Raw genomic sequence first — 21,661 nt, forward strand, 5'->3', positions numbered from 1 at the left:
TTAAAATTCTGATAGGTGTAGGGGATCAATGACAAGAGAAGCCTGTGTAAGTGTTGGTAGTATTTGCAAAGAATGTAAAATTGGTAGAGAGGAGAAGGATTTTTTTTATTTGGATGGTTGGTTATATATTTTCTTTTTCAGAGCATTTTCTTTGAGCAATGTCTGTTAGGCCATTGGGAATTGCAGTGAGAGGCTGTCAGTATTGCTCTACTGCCCTATCCTCAATTGAGAATCATCCTTTGAGACTCCAAGTGAGCTAAGGAAAACGAGGTAATTTACTAAGTAAGGTAAAAATGGAGAAAAGTGGAGTAGGGAGAATCGTGCGTGTTTTCAGGCTCAAGGGATGAGCATTTGTAGTCTGTTTTTGTTTTTCACTGTTTAAAAATGCATAAATTCCTGTGTCCCTTTCCTGCCTCCTCTCTCCTTTCACTCCCTACTCTGAAGGGAACTTGAGCAAACCATAACTCTGTGAGTCATCCTTGGGTTTATTTTCTGAGGCTGTTGGGAGTTATACATGGTTTAACTGCAAAATCTTTTGCCTGTTTAGAACCTACGTTGCTGAATCTTTAGTTACACTTTAAAAAAAAAAAATACTTGTTGTTAAGAGACTGTTCAAGTTTCATCTCGTGATCCCTGTAAAAGGTAATACAGCTGACTGTAAATCTTTAGTGCACTTTTATGGAAATTTTTTTTTTAATAATGGGTTGGTTATTGAAACTTCATTTAAAGTTTTGGATATACTGTGTAAACGGATAAGAGTTTGTAAAAGTTCAAGCTAAATGAATAATCCACACATTTTATTCTACCTGTCCAAAGTGAGAAGAATGTTATTCAAAGTGTGGAATTAAATTAAGTGCCAGCTTGCTTTGAGCTGATAAAGTCACACCTGCCCTTCTTTTCCTGCATTTTTCTTAAGGTTTAGTCATCTCTGCTAAAAGAAGTTCATGTGCCTTCCATCCTCCCTCATCCCTGCATTAAACGAACTGTTACTTGTCTTGACTTTTCCTTCTTTCCCTCCCCTCCATTGTCCTTGTTTTCATCTTCAGGATATTCTTCCTTAAAGTTTAATCTTGTGCCTGTTCTCCAGTGCAAGCATGAAGGTAAATCTGAGTACTCCTAGCTGTTTAGGGCTTGACTGCTATACATGTATTTCAGTGCCATTTTATGGCATATAACGATTCTACATTTGTATTCAAGCTTTTGGAATAAAGGAAAAGTTTTTCAGACAAGAAAAGGAATGAAGTAAAGTGATTTTGAGAAAGCACATTTGGTTAAGGGCAGCATGTCAGGCAGAAATTACATCTGTGGCTGTGTGTGCTGGTCATTGGTTCATGCCTTACCTACTTTATTGGCTCTCAGAACCAACTTCTTCATTACCAATCTTAACACATTTGTGCTGCATGTATGGATTGTGTGTGTTTATTGCTTCAGTGTGCTGAGAGCAGTGTGTGCTGCAGTCTCAGGTCATCCGAGTTCTTATAGGCTGAGTTCAGAGAAAAGTCTGCAACCCCAACTGATGGTGGTGGTAATTTGGAGCAGAGGTATGGCCACACTCCTGCTGGGGAGTGCAACAGAATTCCTGGATGGCAGGTCTGGAGCCAATCATCGTTACAGCTGCTCTCATGAGTTACATGTAGGCTTCCTTCTCTCTGTCACGCCTCTCCAATCTGTTTTACAAACTCACTTTTTCCTGCTGACATTGTTTCAGCTGCTAAGTAGATTTGTGCACCTGCAGTATGACAGACCGTGTGCTGTTTCAAAAGCTGTGTTCAGAAATGCTTTCATATTTGGAAAAATAAACTACATGTTCTGGTTTAGCAAGGAGCAGCTTTTGGCTTAGTAACAGGGGAGCAGGTTGCAGTGAAGACCTGGTAAAGAGTTTGCGGACTCTCCCCCGGCTCCTGGGTTCAGACCCACCTCCGGCCCGGCTGGGCCAATCTGGCGCCTCTGCCATCACTATTTAGGGGATGGGAATTCGAAATTCGAGGCAGGAGGTGTAAGAGTGATACAAGATTGAGGTGACTATGTGTGCCCTTCAGTCAGAGAAGGAGGAAGGAAGGAGAAGCAATAGACCAGAGACCCCTCTGCAAGCCGTGGCGAGAATGCAAGCTGTGCCCCTGCAACCTATGGAGATCCATGGCAGGACCAAGAGTTACCAGCAGCTCCATGTGAGTGAGCCCGGACGGGCGAGGGACTGTGTGGGGAGACGGCCATGGCCCAGGCCGTGCTGGAGAGCCTGTGTGCCGCAGAGCAGCCCCACATGAGAGGCAGAGAGGAGCTGCAGCCTTTGGAATGGGTGCACGTCGGAGCAGCCCGTGCAGGGCTGCCATGCGTGTGTTACCCCACGGACTCGCAGGGAGGACTGATGTGGACTTCACCCGTCCTGAGGAGGGACAAACGGCAGAAGCTATCGGGAACAGACTAACTGAAACCCCCACTGCCTGCCCCCCCGAACCGTTCAGGGGGGGACAGGGTAAAAACCCCCGGATCAGGGCTCTGAGCCCGGGAAGAGGGGAGGTGTGGCAAGAAGGTGTTCTTAAAAAGGCTGGTTGGACTCTTCATTGATGTATTACTCTGTGTTGTTTCATTTTGGTTATGTTTCGGGTTTTGGGGGTATGTTTTAGTTGACGTTGCATTAAATTATTTTCTGTTTTCTTCCCCAAACCGAGTAGCCTGGTCTGTTTTGTCCTGAACCTTAAGCGGCAATTAAGCCCTCCCTGCCCTTGAGCAATTCTCAGCCTCTTGGGTACTTGAGGCTAATCGTGGTCTTTGTTCCCTGATGGGCCTAAACCAGGACACTACATTTTTTCGTTGCTGATCACAATGGAAACTTAGAACTGGTCCAGTTTTAACATGTGAAACATAAAATGTTCTCACACAATGACTTGGATGTTAATGATGAAAGTTTGCTCTTCCTGTCTTACTTTAAACAGAGGTCTAGGGCGGGAACAGGCAGGTGTGTCAGATTATTTCAATTAAAAGTTCTGTTGCTAAAGCGAGGTTGTAGGAAAAAATAAAAGTTCTCAGAAATTTTGCTGTGTCCTACTTCCTCTAAAGATGTTCGCTCTCAAACTGTAGAACACGGTAGTGGCTAGATCCAAGAATGTGTCAGGTCTCCAGATAAATTTGGTTAGCAAGAAAGCCTAAGGATTGGCCTAATCCTACTGGATACTAGTTTGGCTGCAATGATGCATGTCATTATAACCCAGCAATTTCCTTCTTGTAGAATGAAGGCAGAGTCCTAAAGAAGCAACAGCTATTTGAGATAATGTCATTTTAAAGTATCAGTTAGAAATGTTAAGGGATTTGTTAAAGGATGTGCTGCACTGCTCCAGCACTCTGACTTCACACTAAAAGAATTGTATATTTCAGGTCATGTCAGTAGAAGGAATTTTCACAGTATCTGAGCATGGAACATGATTAGATAAAAGATTAAACATACCATTTGGTTATAAATATTTCATAATGTCTTGATAAAATAATGTCAAGCATTTCTGTTTAGAATAAAAAGGTAATAACTTTAAGCTTTATGTGATAAGAGAGGAAAGAGCGCTTCATAGTATAATACTTCTGAGTTGCTAGCGAAAAGCAAGCTTAAGTGTGTTTACCTGGGAGCAAAGGATGAGAAGGACTTTAATATGTAAATGGTACCTCTCATTTCAGATCCAGTTCTCTGCATTTTGGCCCTAGAAGGAGCAGAATGGCAGCAGCAATGACAGCAAATGAGAGGTTAAGTGCAGCCTGATGTTGCAACTCTTTTTAATTCAACAGAAGAGGTAGAAGTTTCCTGCAAATCAGTTTCTCACCTAAAACATATATACAGTAGTTTTTTGTATCAGTGTTGCCTTTGAATTGGTTTTTATTAAGTTTGGGGGTTTTTTTCCCCTGTTTTTGTTGGATTTTCTAACAGGATGATTTGCAGTCTGTTAGTGCCTTAATTTGTCCTACTTCTGAATCTTAGCCTTCTTTTAAGGCAGAACAAACCCAGTTCTCTCATCTTTTCCAGGGAGCTGCATGTGCTCCATCTCACTCACCACCTTGGCAGCTGTCTGCTGGCCACCTGCTTCCCTATGTCAGTGGCTTTCTTGTGCCATAGGACACAGTACTCAGTCTCCCAGGTAGTGAAAGCAGAAAGTGTCTTGCTTTCCTAGACCTGCTTGCTGCTCTGATAGAGGCTGGCATGTGGCTGGTCATTGCTGCTGCAAGGTCACAACTCTTGATTTACAATCAAGCTCTCCATCATTGGACATGGGTCTCTGAAGTTTTCTAACTAGCTTGTTCCCAAACCATACTGTTGCGTGGAGTTATTTTGACTAAAATGAAGGACTTTGCGCTTGCCTTTGTTGAACTTAAGGACATTTCTGTCAGTCCATGTGTCCAGCCTATGTTTCTAGCACTGACTATTTACTTTCCTTTTCTTCCCCCACCCCTTTCTGCCAAGTCTGGTTATCAGGTTGGGCAGACATGACTTGCCATAGGTAGACCTGTGCTGGTTGTTTCCAGTCACCATCTTCTTTGTTGGACTGGGTACAGGTTCAGGGAGGTGCTGCTCTTCCTTGTGTTGGACAGAGGCCAGGCTGTCCAGTCTGTAGTTCCTGGATCCTCCTCCCTGAAGATTGTTGTGACGTTTGCCTTTTTTCCAGTCGTCAGGAACCTTCTAGTCACTGTGACCTTTTCAATATCATAGAGACTGGCCTTGTGGTGTCATGATGAGTGCCCTCAGCTTCTCTCTGTCCAGTACCCTGGAGTGGTGTAACATGCTCTGTTTTCACCAGGAGGTGCTGGTACACCTGATTTCTGTATGAATGACACTTGGACTCTGTAAAGTACCATTTTAAATGCTCGTTATTCTAGCTAATGCTTTTGGGTAAAGGCAAGGCCATATGAGTGGCTTAATCCCTTGTACGGAGTGAGAGCTGCCTGCAACCACATGCTGCTAGAGCTTGCTCTGTAACCAAGGGACCTGCGTGGCCCGAGGCAGCCTGTAGGCCATGCCACTTGTGCACAGCACAGACCTGCACCTGCTTGGGTTAACCATGATGTGGGTCACTGACCACCTCACTCCCTGTCCCGCATTCCCTGTCCTGTATCCTGACATGGGTCATACCACCTTTCTGTGGATCCTGTTAGCAGTCTTCTAGAAATGGAAGGCTGGAAAGCAGACCGTAACCAATGAAAACCAAGGCAAAAAAAAAAAAGGAAACACAGTACTTCTTTCTCCATGTCCTTTGGTAATAGGTCTCCTCTCTCAGCAAATTTTAAGCCTCATTTTCCTCAGCCTTCTGCTCTTTATTTGCTTGCAGAAGCCCTCTTTATTCTTTATTGCCTTTCTCATCCCCATGTGCTTGACCAGTGTCCCTATATTGCTGAGATTCCCTCCATGCACTGTCTGCTCTTCTGTGCTGCTACATTATCTTGATTTTCTGCATGGTCTGATGTTCATGTTCTTCAAAGAGGTTATCCTGAAAAGCAGCCCTCTGTCCTGGGCCATTCTGCTTACCTGTACAGTCTTCCATTGGATCCAAGTAGATCCCTAAATGAGTTGCAGTGAGACCACTTGAAACTCAGAAGTGATGTTTAACTTGCTCACTTCTCTGAGCGTTTTAAACAACACAATGTCAAGACTACTGCAGCCAGGACTACCCCTCAACCTTTCCATCTTCAGATCTTTCTTATTTACAAGTGGCAAGTCTCACAGTTTCACTTGCTTCTTCTGGTGTCTGTGTTGCCTGTATAAGTTATCTAGGAGAAGGACTGTATCGCAGGTTTCATGTTCTAATACAAGTCACAGTTAAAGCTGGCTTGAAAATAGTGTAATACGTTCTACTGTATTGACAACGTGGATTGTGGAAGAATAGAACTTCTTTGACTGGATAGTACTACTTAAACAACAACAATATATAGCCTATTGTTTTGTGACAGAATACCAAAGAAATCTAACTTTTACGCTGTTTTCAAGGACAAAACTGCCATTGATTTCAACAAAGTTTGAATTTGAATTCTGCTTTCCGAGTATCACTTGTAAATTCAAGTGTCAATCAGAGAGGTGAACTGAGTTGGATGAAGTGAGAGAAGCATTCATAGGAGTTAGAAATTAGAGGCCTTTGAGGACAGAGGTATTTCCCTGTTTCCTAATGGAGCTCTTACAAGGTCTTTGTGGCAAAATTAATTTGCCTCAATTCTGTGGCTACTCAAAGAGCAGGAGGAATTTCAATTCAAGCAGCTGAAAGTGTCTAATTTTCAGCTCTCTTAAGCACCTTATCTGTAGGTGGAAGTGGGAAGTAGGAGAAATTCAGTACTTAATACCTCTTACTGGCTAAATAAGCATCTCCCTGCCCAGCAGTTAGCCTTTTTAGAAGCACTGCATAGACTTAAGGAAGACCCTATAACTTGACTGGCAGGTTCAACTGCCCTAACATGTTAAGCAACTTCTTTGAATCCTTGGTATTTCACCCTTACATGAGAATATCCATTGCTATGGGTGGGGGAGGGCACAAAAGAGGTGTAAAAGGTCCTGCATAAAAGGTCAAGCCGTTTCTTTTGATGCTGATAATTACAGGACAATTATGAGGCAATTGTGGGTGAAAATTAAGGGGCAGGGTAAGGTAGGTGATACTATTGTAGGAGTTTGCTAAAGGACACCTGATCAGCAAAAGGAAGTGCATGAGGCCTTCTAGGAAAAGCTGAGAGCTGCCTCATGATCCCAATCTCTGGTCCTAATGGGGGACTTCAACTTCCCTGATATTTGCTGGCAAAGCCACTTTACCAAGCACATGCAATCTAGGAGGTTCCTACAGATAATTGATGATAACTTCCTGTCACAGGTGATTGAGGAACCAACGAGTAGGGGTGTGCTGCTGGACCTGGTGCTGACAAATAAGGAGGGCCTGGCTGGGGACGTGAAGATTGTAGGGGAACCTCAGTGGCAGCGACCATGAGATAGTAGAGTTCAAGATCCTGTGTGGAAGAAGCAGGACACAAAGCAGGACTGTGGCCCTGGATTTCAGGTGAGCTGACTTTGGCCTCTTCAAAGACCTGCTTGGAGGGATCTCATGGGATCCTAAATCGTAGGAGTTCCAAAGAGAGCTGGTTGATCTACAAGTGCCACTTCCTCCAAGACTGGGATCAGTATGTCCCCACAAGCAGGAAAAGGAGGTAGGAGGCCTCCATGGATGAACAAAGATCTGCTGGGACAACTCATCCAGAAAGCAGCCATTTGTGAGAGGTGGAAACAGGGCCTTGGAGAGCAGCTCTGCAGAGAGACCTGGGAGTCTTGACTGATAATAAGCTGAACATGAGCCAGCAATGTGCTGTCGTGGCCAGGAAGGCTAATGGCATCCTGAGATGCATCAAGAAGAGTGTGGCCAGCAGGTCAAGGGAGGTTCTTCTCTGTCTCTCCTCTGCCCTGGTGAGGCCTCAACTGGAGTCCTGTGTCTAGTTTTGGGCTCCCCAGCTCAAGAGAGACAGGGAACTTCTGGAGAGAGTCCAGCACAGGGCCACCAAGATGATCAGGGGACTGGAACATCTTTCATACAAGGAAAGACTGCGGGAACTGGGGCTGTTTAGAGAAGAGGAGACTGAGGGGGGAACTCATTAATATTTTCAAATATCTAAATGGTGGATTTCAGGAGGCTGGGGCATTTGATTTTTCTATAGTAGCTAGCAACAGGACAAGGGGTAATGGGATGGAGCTGGAACACAAAAAGTTCCACTTAAACATAAGAAAAACTGACTTTTCTGCATTGAGGACAATATATTTTAATCACAGAATCACAGAACTGTAGGAGTTGAAAGGGACCTTTAGAGATGATCTAGTTCAACCTTCCTGCTCAAGCAGGTCCACTTAGATTAGAAATGCATCCAGGCAGGTTTTGAAAACCTCCAGAGGAGGAGACTACACACCCTCCTTGGGCAGCCAATGCCAGGGCTCGCTCACAGTAGTTTTTGTTCTTAAGTGAAACTTTTTATGTACCAGCTTTTGTTCATTACCCCTAGTACTGTCACTGGACAGTACAGAAAGACATGTTGCCCCATCCCCTTGACTTCACCGTTCAAATTCTTGTATTAATGAGTACCCCAATGTTTAATGTTTATGATTACAATACAACAAGGATTTAGCAGATATGTATTATATATAAAAGATGTGTAAACATGTTTTTTTAATTAAATGAGAAATCTGGCATTTATTGTAAAGGAGAACTTAGCAGCCCCAGTACTACTGGCTAATTTACTGTCTGGTACCGGTTATTAATGTAATTGCCCTCACACAGTTTGTTCAAACTGGAAAATACAATGAAATAAGGATCTCTTTGTCATGTAGAACATTAAAATAGATTTTTGCAAAAACATGTGTATTACCTGGAAACTTTCATGTACACACCTATTACTGAAATGTGAATATTGATGAAAAATACCTTTTACCTGTCAAGTCTGTGCTGCCAAACATATGTGCAGCAAGCACTTACACAAAACAAATGTTGTATCACTTTAAAATAGATGTTAAAATATGCCAGAGCACTGCAATAAGTTTTACTATTTGTTTCACAAGTGGCCAGATAGAAAGCTTACAGGCAACAGCTGTTAAATACTATGATGTGATCACATTTGGTAGTGCAGACAAAGCCAAAATAGCACAAAAGCAGATATCTTACTTGTAGACTCCATTACCATTTATGAAAGGACATGAAGTTGATTCCAAATGTGTTTTATTAATTATATTAGCTTTTATTTATGACCACCTTATTTTATGATACTAGTGTTGCAGAACATAGATTATAACTGTGTGAAATAATCCTCTATGTCCAGCCAAACCCTAGATCTACTGTCTGTAGTACTGGTGATAGTAGTTGATTAGTGTTTGACAAATGGGAAAAAAAAAGGGAGACTGGTTTTCTTACGTCAGGGAAGATGTAAGAAAAGTTACCCATTTGGGGTGACTGTTGTTTTCCCAGTTGCATTTTAAACTCCTACTTCTGAGATCATTCTTCCATTTCTGCTTTTTGAAAAACAGAGCTGAGAATTAATTTGATCTGATGATGTTCGTCAAGGACCTGGATGAGGGCACTGAGTGTACCCTCAGCAAGTTGGCTGATGACACCAAACTGGGAGGACTGGCTGATTCCCCAGAAGGCTGTGCTGCCATTCAGTGGGATCTCAACCAGCTTGAGAGTTGGGCAGGGAGGAACCTCATGAGGTTCAACAAGGACAAGTGCAGAGTCCTGCACCTGGGAAGGAACAACCCTATGCACCAGTACAGGCTGGGGGTCGAACCATTGAAGAGCAGCTCTGCAGAAAGAGACCTGGGAGTGCTGGTTGATAATAAGCTAAATATGAGTCACTAATGTGCCCTCGTGGCCAAGAAGGCCAATGGCATTCTGGGATGCATCAAAAAGAGTGTGGCCAGCAGGTCAGGGGAGGTTCTTCTCCCTCACTCCTCTGCCCTGGTGATGCCTCATCTGGAGTCCTGTGTCCAGTTATGGGCTCCTCAGCTCAAGAGGGACAGAGAACTTCTGGAGACGCAGGGCCACCAAGATGATCAGGGGACTGGAACATCTTTCATATGAGGAAAGGCTGCGGGAACTGGGGCTGTTTTTACAGTCTGGAGGAGACTGTGGGGAATCTTATTAACATTTACAAATATCTAAAGGGTGGGTGTCAGGAGGTTGGGACATCTGTTTTTTCTATAGTATCTAGCAACAGGACAAGGTGTAATGGGATGAAGCTGGAACACAAATAGTTCCATTTAAATATAAGAAAAAACTATTTCACTGTGAGGGTGAGGGAGCCCTGGCACAGGCTGCCCAGAGGGGTTGTGGAGTCTCCTTCCTTGGAGGTCTTCAATACCCGCTTGGACATGTTCCTATGTGACCTGATCTAGTTGAACCTCCTTCTGCAGGGAGGTTGAGCTGGATGGTCTCTAAAGGTCCCTTCCAACCCCTACCATTCTATGATTCTATGTCTTGATAGCAGCCTTTATAGTAAGTGGTAAATTAGGCCCTCGTGCAAGTGCAAGTGCAAGGTACAAGTGCAAAAATTAAAAAGTTAAATAATTGTGAATATTTGCAGCTAGGTATCATTTATCCATATGCAAACAGAGTCAATCGTCTGCATAGACAGAAATAAATGTACAAAATAAAGCTTGTCTCTCTCTTTATACAATTTTATTTATTCCTGTGACACAGAATATAATATGATTCACAGCACACTATCTATTGATGGAACTCTTACAAAACCACCGACTAGTAGATAGTAGTTATATGTTACAGCTTCTGTGATTGCTTCTTTGTAGAGAAAAGCTCTCTTTAAAAAAGTTTTTTTCAGTTGCAGGTGCATGAAATGGTGTGATAAAAAATATTGATGGCTTTTATAGAGATTCAAATGTGCAGTTCACCATTATTTATGAAGCCTCATTATTTTGTGAAATTAATAGGTTTGCATCTAGAAATCCAATGTTAGGTCTTCAGTGCGATTTATCACTTCAGATTTTCCTGAGAAATACATTCCATTTGTTCATATTTATTATATCAAGGATTTGAAAGTTTAAGAAAGATATTCTGGAATGGAAGTAGGCAAAATTTTTATCATGACAGAGGTGTGTTCTAATATTGTAGAATCACAGAATTGTAGGGGTTGGAAGGGACCTTAAGAGATCATCTAGTCTGATCCCCCTGCCAAAACCAGTCCACCTATATCAGGTCGCACAGGAATGTAAGCTTCAGTATCTACATTGTATTTTTTGTTGCAATTTCCCTAGTCAAAAGAGAAAGGAAGGTGCAGCAAATCAGTATTCCACTGAACTTTAATTTCTTATGTCTGGAAGTGTTAAAACATAAGCTGTATATCCATGAATGAGTGCACAGATTAATTTTGCATAGTTATAGTGCCTATCTCTCTGAGAAGCCATAACATACTATCATATTCTTGAAGCAGTTTTGAAAGATGGTGGCAACTTCATTTTTCACGGCAGAACTTGGTAGGGTGTGCAAATCAGATATTACTCAATCAAAACCAAAATTTTGGTTTAGAGGATTTTTTTTTCCCAAGAAAAGAAAAAAAGTAGTGTGTCTCAGCATATTTTGAAATCAACTCTACCCCATCCTGTCGATTCCCCGCACTAAATTTGATGCAGTGAGTATCGGACTAATTGTAACCGTTTGCCAGTCTCTCCATTGGTTGGGAGTATATAGCTGTTTTCTAGTATCACAGTTCCTGTAAGCTGCATAAATAAAGAGACACCTGCTACTGTTTGATTGTCTCCTTAAGTCATTAGAAGGCAGACAACCATGCTGAATTTTGTGGCATTATTTACAACTGCAATGCTGGGGGGTGGGGGTAAGGATGCTCAATACTGAGTTTTCCCCTGATGCTTGTTAAATGATGCATTTATCTGTTCTTTACTTATCTAAGTATCTTCTCCAGCTGTGCAGTTATAATTCAGCAGTATCATGTACTGTCACTTCTGCATTAGTAAATACCTGAGACCTGCTGAGTAATTATGAAATAACCTCATAATGAAATGCAGCAAAGGGTTCTAATTAAATTTTAAAGTTGCTTAACAACTATTCTATTTTAAATGAGAATTTTCCACCCATGTGTCCTAATGAGTTCTCAGAATACATTACTAAAAATATAAAAATGATATAGTAAACACAATATGTGATCTTCAAACCTCCATTGTGTAGAAAACAATTTGTGAACAAACTGAACTTGTACACAAGAATTCAAATATTAATGTATGTTGTAATATTAGGGCAACTTCATTACGTTTTTAATACATTTTTTCAATAAACAAAAATATGGGAAGCCTGTGAAGGCTGTTATCAATAACCCATGTAGTTCAGTATTTTGTGCCTGAAAGCATCCAAAGTAAAATTTCATTAGGTCAGAGAAATTAATACACAGAACTAGTTGTATTGCCAAGAATAAGTATCTCAATCTCGTAGAAGCCTTACCAATAATTTAATCTTGTCTTCCAGTTTCTCACTTTCCTGTTGTGTATAATACTCATACTTTTTTTCTTCTATTATTTACATTTTGTTTTCTTGAAACTGTAAGTTCATAAGGGTTTATGTTATTTTTTAAAATTAAATATTTATTAAATGAACTGTCTAATATTCTTGGTCTCACTTTTATTTGTACCTTCTAAGATGATAAACTTAGATAAAACAACATTTTACTTAGACTCATAGAATCACAGGACCAGTTAGAGTGGAAAAGACCCTTGAGATCACTGAGTCCAGCCATTACAGATTCATATAATCATAGAATGGTAGAGTTGGAAGGGACCTCTAGAGATCATCTAGTCCAACGCCCCTGCAGAAGCAGGCCAACCTAGATCCATTCACATAGGAACATGTCTAGGCTGGGATTGAAGACCTCCAAGGAAGGAGACTCCACAACCCCTCTGGGCAGCCTGTGCCACTGCTCATTCACCCTCACAGTGAAATATTTTTTTCTTATGTTTAAATGGAACTTTTTGTGTTTGAGCTTCATCCCATGATCCCCCCTCAGTCATCTCGTTTCTAGACTAAACAGCCCCAGTTCCCGCAGCTTTTCCTTGTATGAAAGATGTTCCAGTCCCCTGATCATCTTGGTGGCCCTGCGCTGGACTCTCTCCAGAAGTTCTCTGTCCCTCTTGAGCTGAAGAGCCCAGAACTGGACACAGGACTGCAGATGAGGCCTCACCAAGCCAGAGGAGAGGGTGAGAAGAACCTCTCCTGACCTGCTGGCCACACTCTTCTTGATGCATCTCAGGATGCCATTGACCTTCTTGGCCATGAGGGCACAGTGCTGGCTCGTGTTCAGTTTATTATCAACCAGCACTCCCAGGTCTCTTTCTGCAGAGCTGCTCTCCAGCAGGTCAGTCCCCAGACTGTCCTGGTGCATGGGGTTGTTCCTTCCCAGGTGCAGGACTCTGCACTTGTCCTTGTTGAACCTCATGAGGTTCCTCTCTGCCCAACTCTCAAGCTGGTCGAGATCCCGCTGAATGGCAGCACAGCCTTCTGGGGAATCAGCCAGTCCTCCCAGTTTGGTGTCATCAGGCAACTTGCTGAGGGTACACTCTGTCCTCTCATCCAGGTGGTTGATGAAGATGTTGAACAAGACTGGCCCCAGAACTGATCCCTGAGGAACTCCTGGCCACAGGCCTCCAGCTCGATTCTGTGCCATTGATCACCACCCTCCGGGCTCTGTCATTCAGCCAGCTCTCCATCCACCTCACTGTCCACTCATACAAGCCACACTGCCTGAGCTTTCTGATGAGGATGTTGTGGGAGATGGTGTCAAAGGCCTTGCTGAAGTCAAGGTATATGACATCCGCTGCTCTCTCCTCATCTAGCCAGCGAGTTATGCCCTCATAGAAGGCTATCAAGTTGATGAAACAGGATTTCCCCTTGCTGAATCCATGTTGACTCCCTCTGGTAACCATCTTTTCCTTCATATGTTTAGTGACAACGTTCAGGATGAGTTGTTCCATCACCTTTCCAGGGATGGAGGTGAGGCTGACCAGCCTGTAGCTTTCTGGGTCATCCTTCCTGCCCTTTTTGAAGACTGGAGTGACACTGGCCTTTCTCCAGTCCTCAGGCACCTCGCCTGTCCTCCATTAATGATCAAAAATGATGGAGGGCAGCTTAGCAACCACATCAGCTAGCTCCCTCAGCACTCTTGGATGCATCCTGTGAGATCCTGTCAACGTTACACTGGCACTAAACCATGTCTCTAAGAGCCACATTTACACATTTTTTAAAGACCTTCAGGAATGGAGAATCTACTACCTCCCCGGACAACCTGTTCTAATGCTTGACAAGCAGTTAAATGAAGAAGTGTTTCCGAATATTCAATCTGAACCTCCTCTGGCACAATTTGAGTCTGTTTTCACTTGTTCTATCATTTACTACTTAGGAGAAGAGACCAAACCTAACCTTACTATAACCTTCTTGTAAGCAATAAGGTCTTCCCTCAGCCTCCTCTTCTCCAGGCTAAACAACTCCAGCTCCCTCAACCACTCCTTATATGTGCTTGTTCTCCAGACCTTTCACCAGATTCATTGCCAGTCTCTGGATATGCTCCAGCACCTCCATGTTCTTCTTGTAGTGAGGGGCCCAGTGAGGAGCTTTTCCTGCCTTACGCACTTCGACACCCGTGAAAGCAAAAGGTGCAAATGTAGTGGAGAGGGCAGATGTTCAGAAGCAGAAAGAAAAGTCAGAGGCTAGAGGAAGCAAAAGCATGAAGAATGCAGCAAGTAGTATATTTTTAAAGAGTTATCCAGAGGCAGAGGGCAGGCCCTGAGTAGCCAAACACAAGAACAAGAAACAATAACTTGAGATATGTGTAAGAGGGAGACAAGTATCAGGTAGACAGTCAAAGGAAATTTGTGCTTGTGGAGGCAGGCAGAGGCAAAAAGAACAGGACAGATAAGTGAAAAATTTGAACAGATGTCGGAATGGATCCAAACATGAACTATATGATGATGGTAGATGGGCAGAAGCTAGAAGCTGAAACACCGTTAACATGCAGAAAAAAAAAAAGCTTGTTGGTGTGGCAGAAAGAGACAGACAGACAGGTTGTGCTTATAGTGCCTATGAGCACAGAAATAAGAGATATGGGATCATATGCGCTAGTATTTCCAAAACATCCTTCAGGTCACTGCCAAAATAGTATGTTTTTTCTGTGTTGGGGATTTGGCTCAGCTGGGAACAAAGAAACATGAGCAGCCACTCTCTCACTTATCCTCCTAACAGCATGGGGAAGAGAGAGAAGTACCAAGGGCCTTTATAACCCTCTAAAGACAGGGAGGGCTCACTCACCACTTATGATCACAGAACAGACAGGACTGCTCAATTTGGGGATGAAAACAAAACTTAATTTAGCCCACCAACAACTGAAAAGATAATGAACAGGAAACGACACAGAATGCCATGATGACGAAGAGCACAATCAGCCCCTTAAGACCAACACCACCCTCACCCCACCCCACCCCACCCCACCCCACCCCACCCCACCCCACCCCACCCCTCTTCCTGGGCTCAGAGCCCTGATCCCAGTGTCTCGTGCAGCTTGTCTCTCCTCAAGGCAGGCAGGCTCCTCACCAGCCCTCCGTGCTCCAGCGCAGGGTCCCTCACAGACTGGGCAGCCCTGAATGGGCTGCTCCAAAATACGTTCACCCTGAGCACTGCAGCTCCTCTCTGCCTCCTGTGTGGGTCTTTGCGGCCTGCAGGCTGTCCAGCACAGCTTGCACCATGGCTGCCTCCTCACACAGTCTCCTGCCTGTCTGGACACAATCACTTCCCATGGCATGGGGTCCTCAGCTCTCACACCCTCTGGCACAGAGTCCTCTTGGAGCTGCTGGTCATTGTCAGTCCTACCATTGCCCTCCATGGGTTACAGGGGTGCAGCTACACTCTCCCCACAGGTTGCAGAGGGGTCTCCGATCTGGCGCTCCTCCTTCCTCCCTCACTGACTGTGAGGTCCATGTGGTCTCCTCCATCTTGTCCCACCTTTCCACCTCATCCTATGCACTGCAGATGTCTGTTCTCAAATAATGATGGCAAAGGTGCCAGATTGTCCCAGACAGGGACAACTGAGGGTGGGTCTAACTTAGAGCTGGAGAATCTTTAGAGAACTGCTTATAGGAGCAGCACTGCAACCCCCTACCCCATTACCAAGTCTAAAAGTGGCTTCACACAAAGTCATTTCGACTGTCATCCTCTTCTCACAAATTACTTAACCATTTCTGCTAAAATTTCTCTGAGTTTAGCCTGGAACAGGAATCTAGGATGGCACTTGAATGTTTTCAGTGTGATTCAAAATGACCGTGGCAAATTGCATGTGCCATTTAAAAACATGGAACAATGAAATCCAGCCAGAACAGGTACAAAAGTGTTACACTTGAGCAATAGACAGCTCAGATTAAGAAAAGGCAGTAATTGATTATGCAGCAGCTCTTTAGGAAGGTAGTTACGGGATGCAGTGTACCACAGTGGGTAAGTCTCAGCCTCTGTGACTATGAAGGATGGAGAAATATGGGAAGAGTTAAAACCCCAAAACTGCATGTGGTAGACTAACCCCATTGGACAGCCAAGCTGCACACAGCTGCTTGCTTCCTTCCCACCAGTGAGATGGGGGACAGAATTTGGGTGTAAAAGAGAGAACCTGTGTTTGAGAGGTTTACCTATCTTAGTTGGTAAAGCAAAAAGTGCCCACAAGCAAAGTGTAACAAGGGATAAATTCTCCAGTTACCACAGAAGGCAGATGTTCAGCCATCTCCAGGAGAGCAAGGCCTCATCACACATGATGTACTTGCGAAGGCAGAAGTTGTAATGTCAGACATCCCCTCTTCCTCCTTCTTTCTCTCAACTTTCATTGCTGAGCACTATGCTGTGTGGCACAAGATATCCCCCTGGTCGGCTGAGGTCAGCTGTCCCAACTGTGTCCCATCCTCGTGTGCACCCCCAGCTTGTGGTACACACCATCATGAGAAACAGAAAATACCCTGATGCTGCTCAGCAACTGCTCAACTAAAACACCCCTGCGTTATTTACAGTGGTGTTATCTACAAATACAAAACATAGCACCATGCGTGGGACTGTGAAGAAAATTAACAGCATCCCAACCAAAACCAATACAATGTGAGAATTAATTCTCAGGTCAGTGCTGCTAAGTCTGTGAAGGTTTAACCTGGGCAGATTGAGAAACTATGCATCAGGAAAAATGTGAACCAGCAAAGAAGCAAGAATGATCATTGATAGAGAAAATATAAATGGTGAGGATGGACTGAAAGAGATCAGGTTGTTTACCTGAAATACAATTGGAGGGAGGAATGGAGAAACATGATAGTCTTCAAATATGCAAGAGTTTTAGAAATAATTCATAAACAGAAAATTATATCCATCTTGTCCAGATCCCACTTTGCCATTACAAGGTGGAGCTGAACCTGCAACTCTGTGGCCAAGTAACTTGCAGATGTTGGTCGTAACAGCCTTTGCTAATTTGATTCCTGCTGTTTGAAGAGGACATCATAGCCCATTTTCCACTTGTTCCTTGTTTTTTTCTGGAACTGTGTATGGTTTTGAGAAGTTGTATTGTCTTGAAGACTGAGTTACTCAGCTCATTTTAACTAAATCTTCAGTAAATCCCTTATCTGTAGTGGGAATCCCAGCACAAACAGCAGACAGGCTGTGACTGCTGACCTTGTTTCAAACATCCTGCTCTGTCTGTATCAGTGTATGCAACATGTTTATTAAAATCTGCCTTTATAAAAAATATAGTTGTCAACCTTCTTCCTAAGCATCTCACACAGGTCTGTGCAAGGCCTGTATTAAAACACGATAGGAATGCTACAACAGAAACATGTCTACCCTAGCCTTGCTGTTACAATATCTAAATAATACATTCAAATCAAAGTTTTGACAAGTAGGAGATATTTAACCTTTCTTTTAAATTACTACAGTTACTGTTTTTATACAGATTTCAGGAAGTGGCAGTTTCCTTTGATTATGTTTTTAAGAAAAGCATTAAGCAGTGAGAATGTTGTTAGCTGTACCAACATATTACAAGCAGTGCTTCTGTCATTGAAAAAAATAAGGTGATATTTCCAGTTCTTTTATTTTTTCTGTATAGATCTTTTGTATCCTGCAGCAAAAACTGTAACATTTTTCAGATTTTGGTGTCCTCTAAGTGTGTAATGCAGAATTAGTTATTCCCAAATTGGTCCTTTAATCCAGTCTTGCTAAAACGTAGAAAATGTTTTACAGTAACAGTGTCACAACACCTTACACTTGTTTAAAATATTTCATCCAAATATCAAAAAACACTCTATAAAAGTATTTCAGTCTATTAGGAAACTGTCTGTAACCTCACACTCTCAATGATGTTGTTTGATTTTATTCTGAAATAGTGACGAATGCTTGTTCCAATCCGTTTGTATTTTCTCTCTATGTATTTACAAAAATATCTTTTAAATCATTCTCATTTAAGTAAAGAACCTTAGAAGCACAAGCAACTTTCGCTCCCAGAGTTTTTACTCATTTTATTATTTTTAATGTGCTTCTAGCAATTAGTAGAAATGATCCTTAAGGAAGATACTGGGAACATAAAGCTAATTATTCTGTGTACTTGATGTAATGGGTGGAGCTAAAGATATGCCTTTTTTTCCCGTACAAAAGCAATATATTACTTATTTTCTTGTGAACACTGCTAAACCAAAATCCTATTTTGATTTAAACAGAATTCTGTCCATTTCCTGTTAAAAAATCCCAAACAAGTCTTAAAATAAATCTTGCAATAGCTGGAACAACCGCAGAGCAAGCAGCCAGAAAAGAATGGCCACTAGATTCTCATGCCAGAAAATCACCAGGAAATAGAGGAAATGTTCTTTTATTTTCCTGAAGATGGGAATTTATTAGATGTTTTAGCAAATGATTTGATTTTACAATACATTACCAGGAATTAGTGGGATTGGTTATGTCCCTAATTATGTTTTTTTAAAAATGTCCTTAGTCTACTTTGAAAAATTTTGAAGTGGACCTTTATTATGGTTACCAAATTGTATAAAAGTGCCTTGTGCTCTTAAAATGGGGGTCACAGGTGGAGTGCAGCAAAGCTAATATGAAAGGTAATGGAAAAGTCCACTACTTCTGTTTGCTGCTTAAATGGCATGAGTGGGTAAATGGATTTCTCTACTTTCTAGGAGTGTGCTTCTACATTAGTCTAGCAGCAATTAGAGAGAAGAGGTTGCTCTGCAAATTGGCTCCATGAACCATGTAGTTCATCTTTTTATTGTGTAAAACATAAAAAATTGCTCCTAATCAATCCACTTCAACTTTCAGTCTAAGAATTATTTATCATCCCTTTCAGCCCTATAGAGCACTTCTAAAATGTTTTCCTGAAATTAACTAAAAGGAGGTGGTATTTGTAACAGTAAGCAGATTATGTTTATGTGAGGTAAATCTTACTGTGGTAGCAACAGAGAGACTACATTTTTACCAAAGAGTTCTTAAAAAATTGATTAATGCTTTTAGAATAATTAGTCCACATTTCAGATCTAATAGTAGTCTCTCATTTAATAAATAAATTATACCTCATTTGATGACAATAGTACTGAAATAGCTAATTTTTTGAAAAAGAAAATAAATTATTTTGAACTTTCCTTGTTGACAGATAGCAAGTCACTTACTAAATACAAGTTCTTTTTAGCTTTTGTCTCTTCTGAGACCAGCGTGACTTCTGCTTTTGCTTTTGTAACATTTTGTATTGGTTTAGTAATAGCTGTTAGTTCCCACTACTTGATGGAATCATTGTGATCGGTGAAAGGACTGAGAGTTAGGAGATACAATTTCTGTCAGAAGCAACTAGTTTGACAGCAGGAAATTTAATCTCTGTGCTCTGTTTCCTCTAGTATGTAGGCATGATATTCGTGGCTGGAGTATTGCAAGGCTTAATTAATTATACTCAAGATCATCTGGTGAAAGACGATCTAACAAGTACTTTTGCCTGAATGTAAATTTTTAGTACCCGTTTGGAAAATAAAACAATTAGACTTGCTGACAGATAAGAATTTAATTCCAGTATAACAGTCAGGCTTTTAAAATTTGTGAAAGTAAATTTGTAAAGTAAACTCAAAACTTTTAAAGCATTTTCACAAGAAAAATTATGTTGAAATACCTGTTTCTGCACAAAATATTCAGATTTTCAATTTCATCCTCTCTCATCTGAGATAACTGTCTGACCTAGGATGCTGTAAAACCTTCCAAACAAAAACTCCATAGAGCAAAGTTTGTGTCTTTCATATGTTTCCTCTTGGACTGAAGATATTTTCACAAAAATGTTTCTTGAGAATTTTGCAATGAGATCTTGGAGGTCGTCAAGACCCGCCTGGACATGTTCCTATGTAACCTTATCTAGGTGACTCTGCTTCTGCAGGATTGGACTAGATGATCTCTAAAGGTCCCTTCCAACTCTACCATTCTATGATTCTATGATTCTAATATTTACTGATCAATTACATCCTACTTGTAATGTACCTAACACACTCTCCCACAGTTGTCTAAGGTTATTCAACTGTGACTTCTGTATCCATTTTTTAATTTTTTCTGAAAGCAGTGTCACTGCAAATAAATCATATTCACATTGCCATACTGTTCCTAGTAATTTGCAATAAGAATATTTGAAAGTCCATTAAGATAGGCTGGGGAAGTTGAAGCCTTCTACAGGCAGCCAGGAACAGCCTCAAAATCACAGGCTCTGGTTCTCATGGGGGATTTCAACTACCCAGACATCTGCTGGAAGACCCACACAGCTGGACACTTACAGTCCAGAAGGTTCCTTCAGTACATAGATGATAACTTCTTGATGCAAATGGTGGATATGCCAACTAGGAGAGGAGCACTACTAGATTTTGTGCTCACAAAAAAGCAGAGTCTGTTTGAATCGGTGAAGGCTGAGGACAGCATGAATAACCCCATGTACCAGTACAGGCTGGGGAATGAACTGTTAGAGAGCAGTGTAGGGGAAAGGGACCTGGGGTTCTTGGTGGGCAGCAGGATGAGCATGAGCCAGCAATGTGCCCTCGTGACCAAGAAGGCCAATGGCATCCTGGGGTGTATTAGAAGGGCTGTGGGCAGTAGGTTGAGAGAGGTTCTCCTCCCCCTCTAATCTGCCCTTGTGAGACCACATCTGGAATATTGTGTCCAGATCTGGGCCTCTCAGTTCAAGAAGGACAGGGAGCTGCTGGAGACAGTTCAGCACAGGGACACACAGATGATGAAGGGAGTGGAGTATCTCCCTTATGATGAAAGGCTGAGGGAGCCAGGGCTCTTTAGCTTGGAGGAGACTGAGGGGTGACCTCGTTAATGTTTACAAATATGTAAGGGGTGGGTGTCAGGAGGATGAACCCAGGCTGATCTCAGTGATGTCCAATGGTAAGACAAGGAGCAACGAGTATCAGCTGGAACATCACTGTGAGGGTGATGGAACACTGGAACAGGCTGCCCAGATGGGTTGATGAGTCTCCTTCTCTGGAGACATTCAAAACCCACCTGAACAGTTCCTGTGTGACCTACGCTAGGTGTTCTTGCTCTGGCAGGGGAATTGGACTAGATGATATATCAAGGTCCCTTACAGCTCTTGAGATTCTGCGATTCTGTTATTCAGGTAGGCTTTGAATGCTGCCAGGAATACAAATGCTACAACTATTCTCAGAGACTTGTTCCAGTGCTGACCACTTTTATCATTAAAAAAAAAAGAAAGCATTTTCTTTTGTTTAAATGGAACTTTCTCTATTTAAATTTGTTTCCATTTCTGTCCATTGCTGGGCACCACTGAGAAGACTACAGCTTCATTTTCTATGCTCCACCCTCACCCACTGAGCTAGTCATTTTGGTTTAGGAGGCTATCAGGTTGGTCAGGCATAATTCTGCAACTACCTGAAAGAAAGTTTAGCGAGGCAGGGGTCTCTCTTTTCTCCCTACTAGTGAGTAATAGAACAAGGGGAAGCAGCCTCAAGTTGCACCGCGGAGGTTCAGGCTGGATATTAGGAGGAATTTCTTTCCTGAAAGGGTTGCCAGGCATTGGAATGGACTGCCCAGGGTGGTGGTGGAGTCACCATCCCTGAAAGTGTTTAAGAGACGGTTGGATGTTGCACTTAGGATAATGGTCTAGTGGTTGA

This window comes from Colius striatus, chromosome Z (genome assembly GCF_028858725.1).
Source record: "Colius striatus isolate bColStr4 chromosome Z, bColStr4.1.hap1, whole genome shotgun sequence".
NCBI lineage: Eukaryota > Metazoa > Chordata > Aves > Coliiformes > Coliidae > Colius > Colius striatus.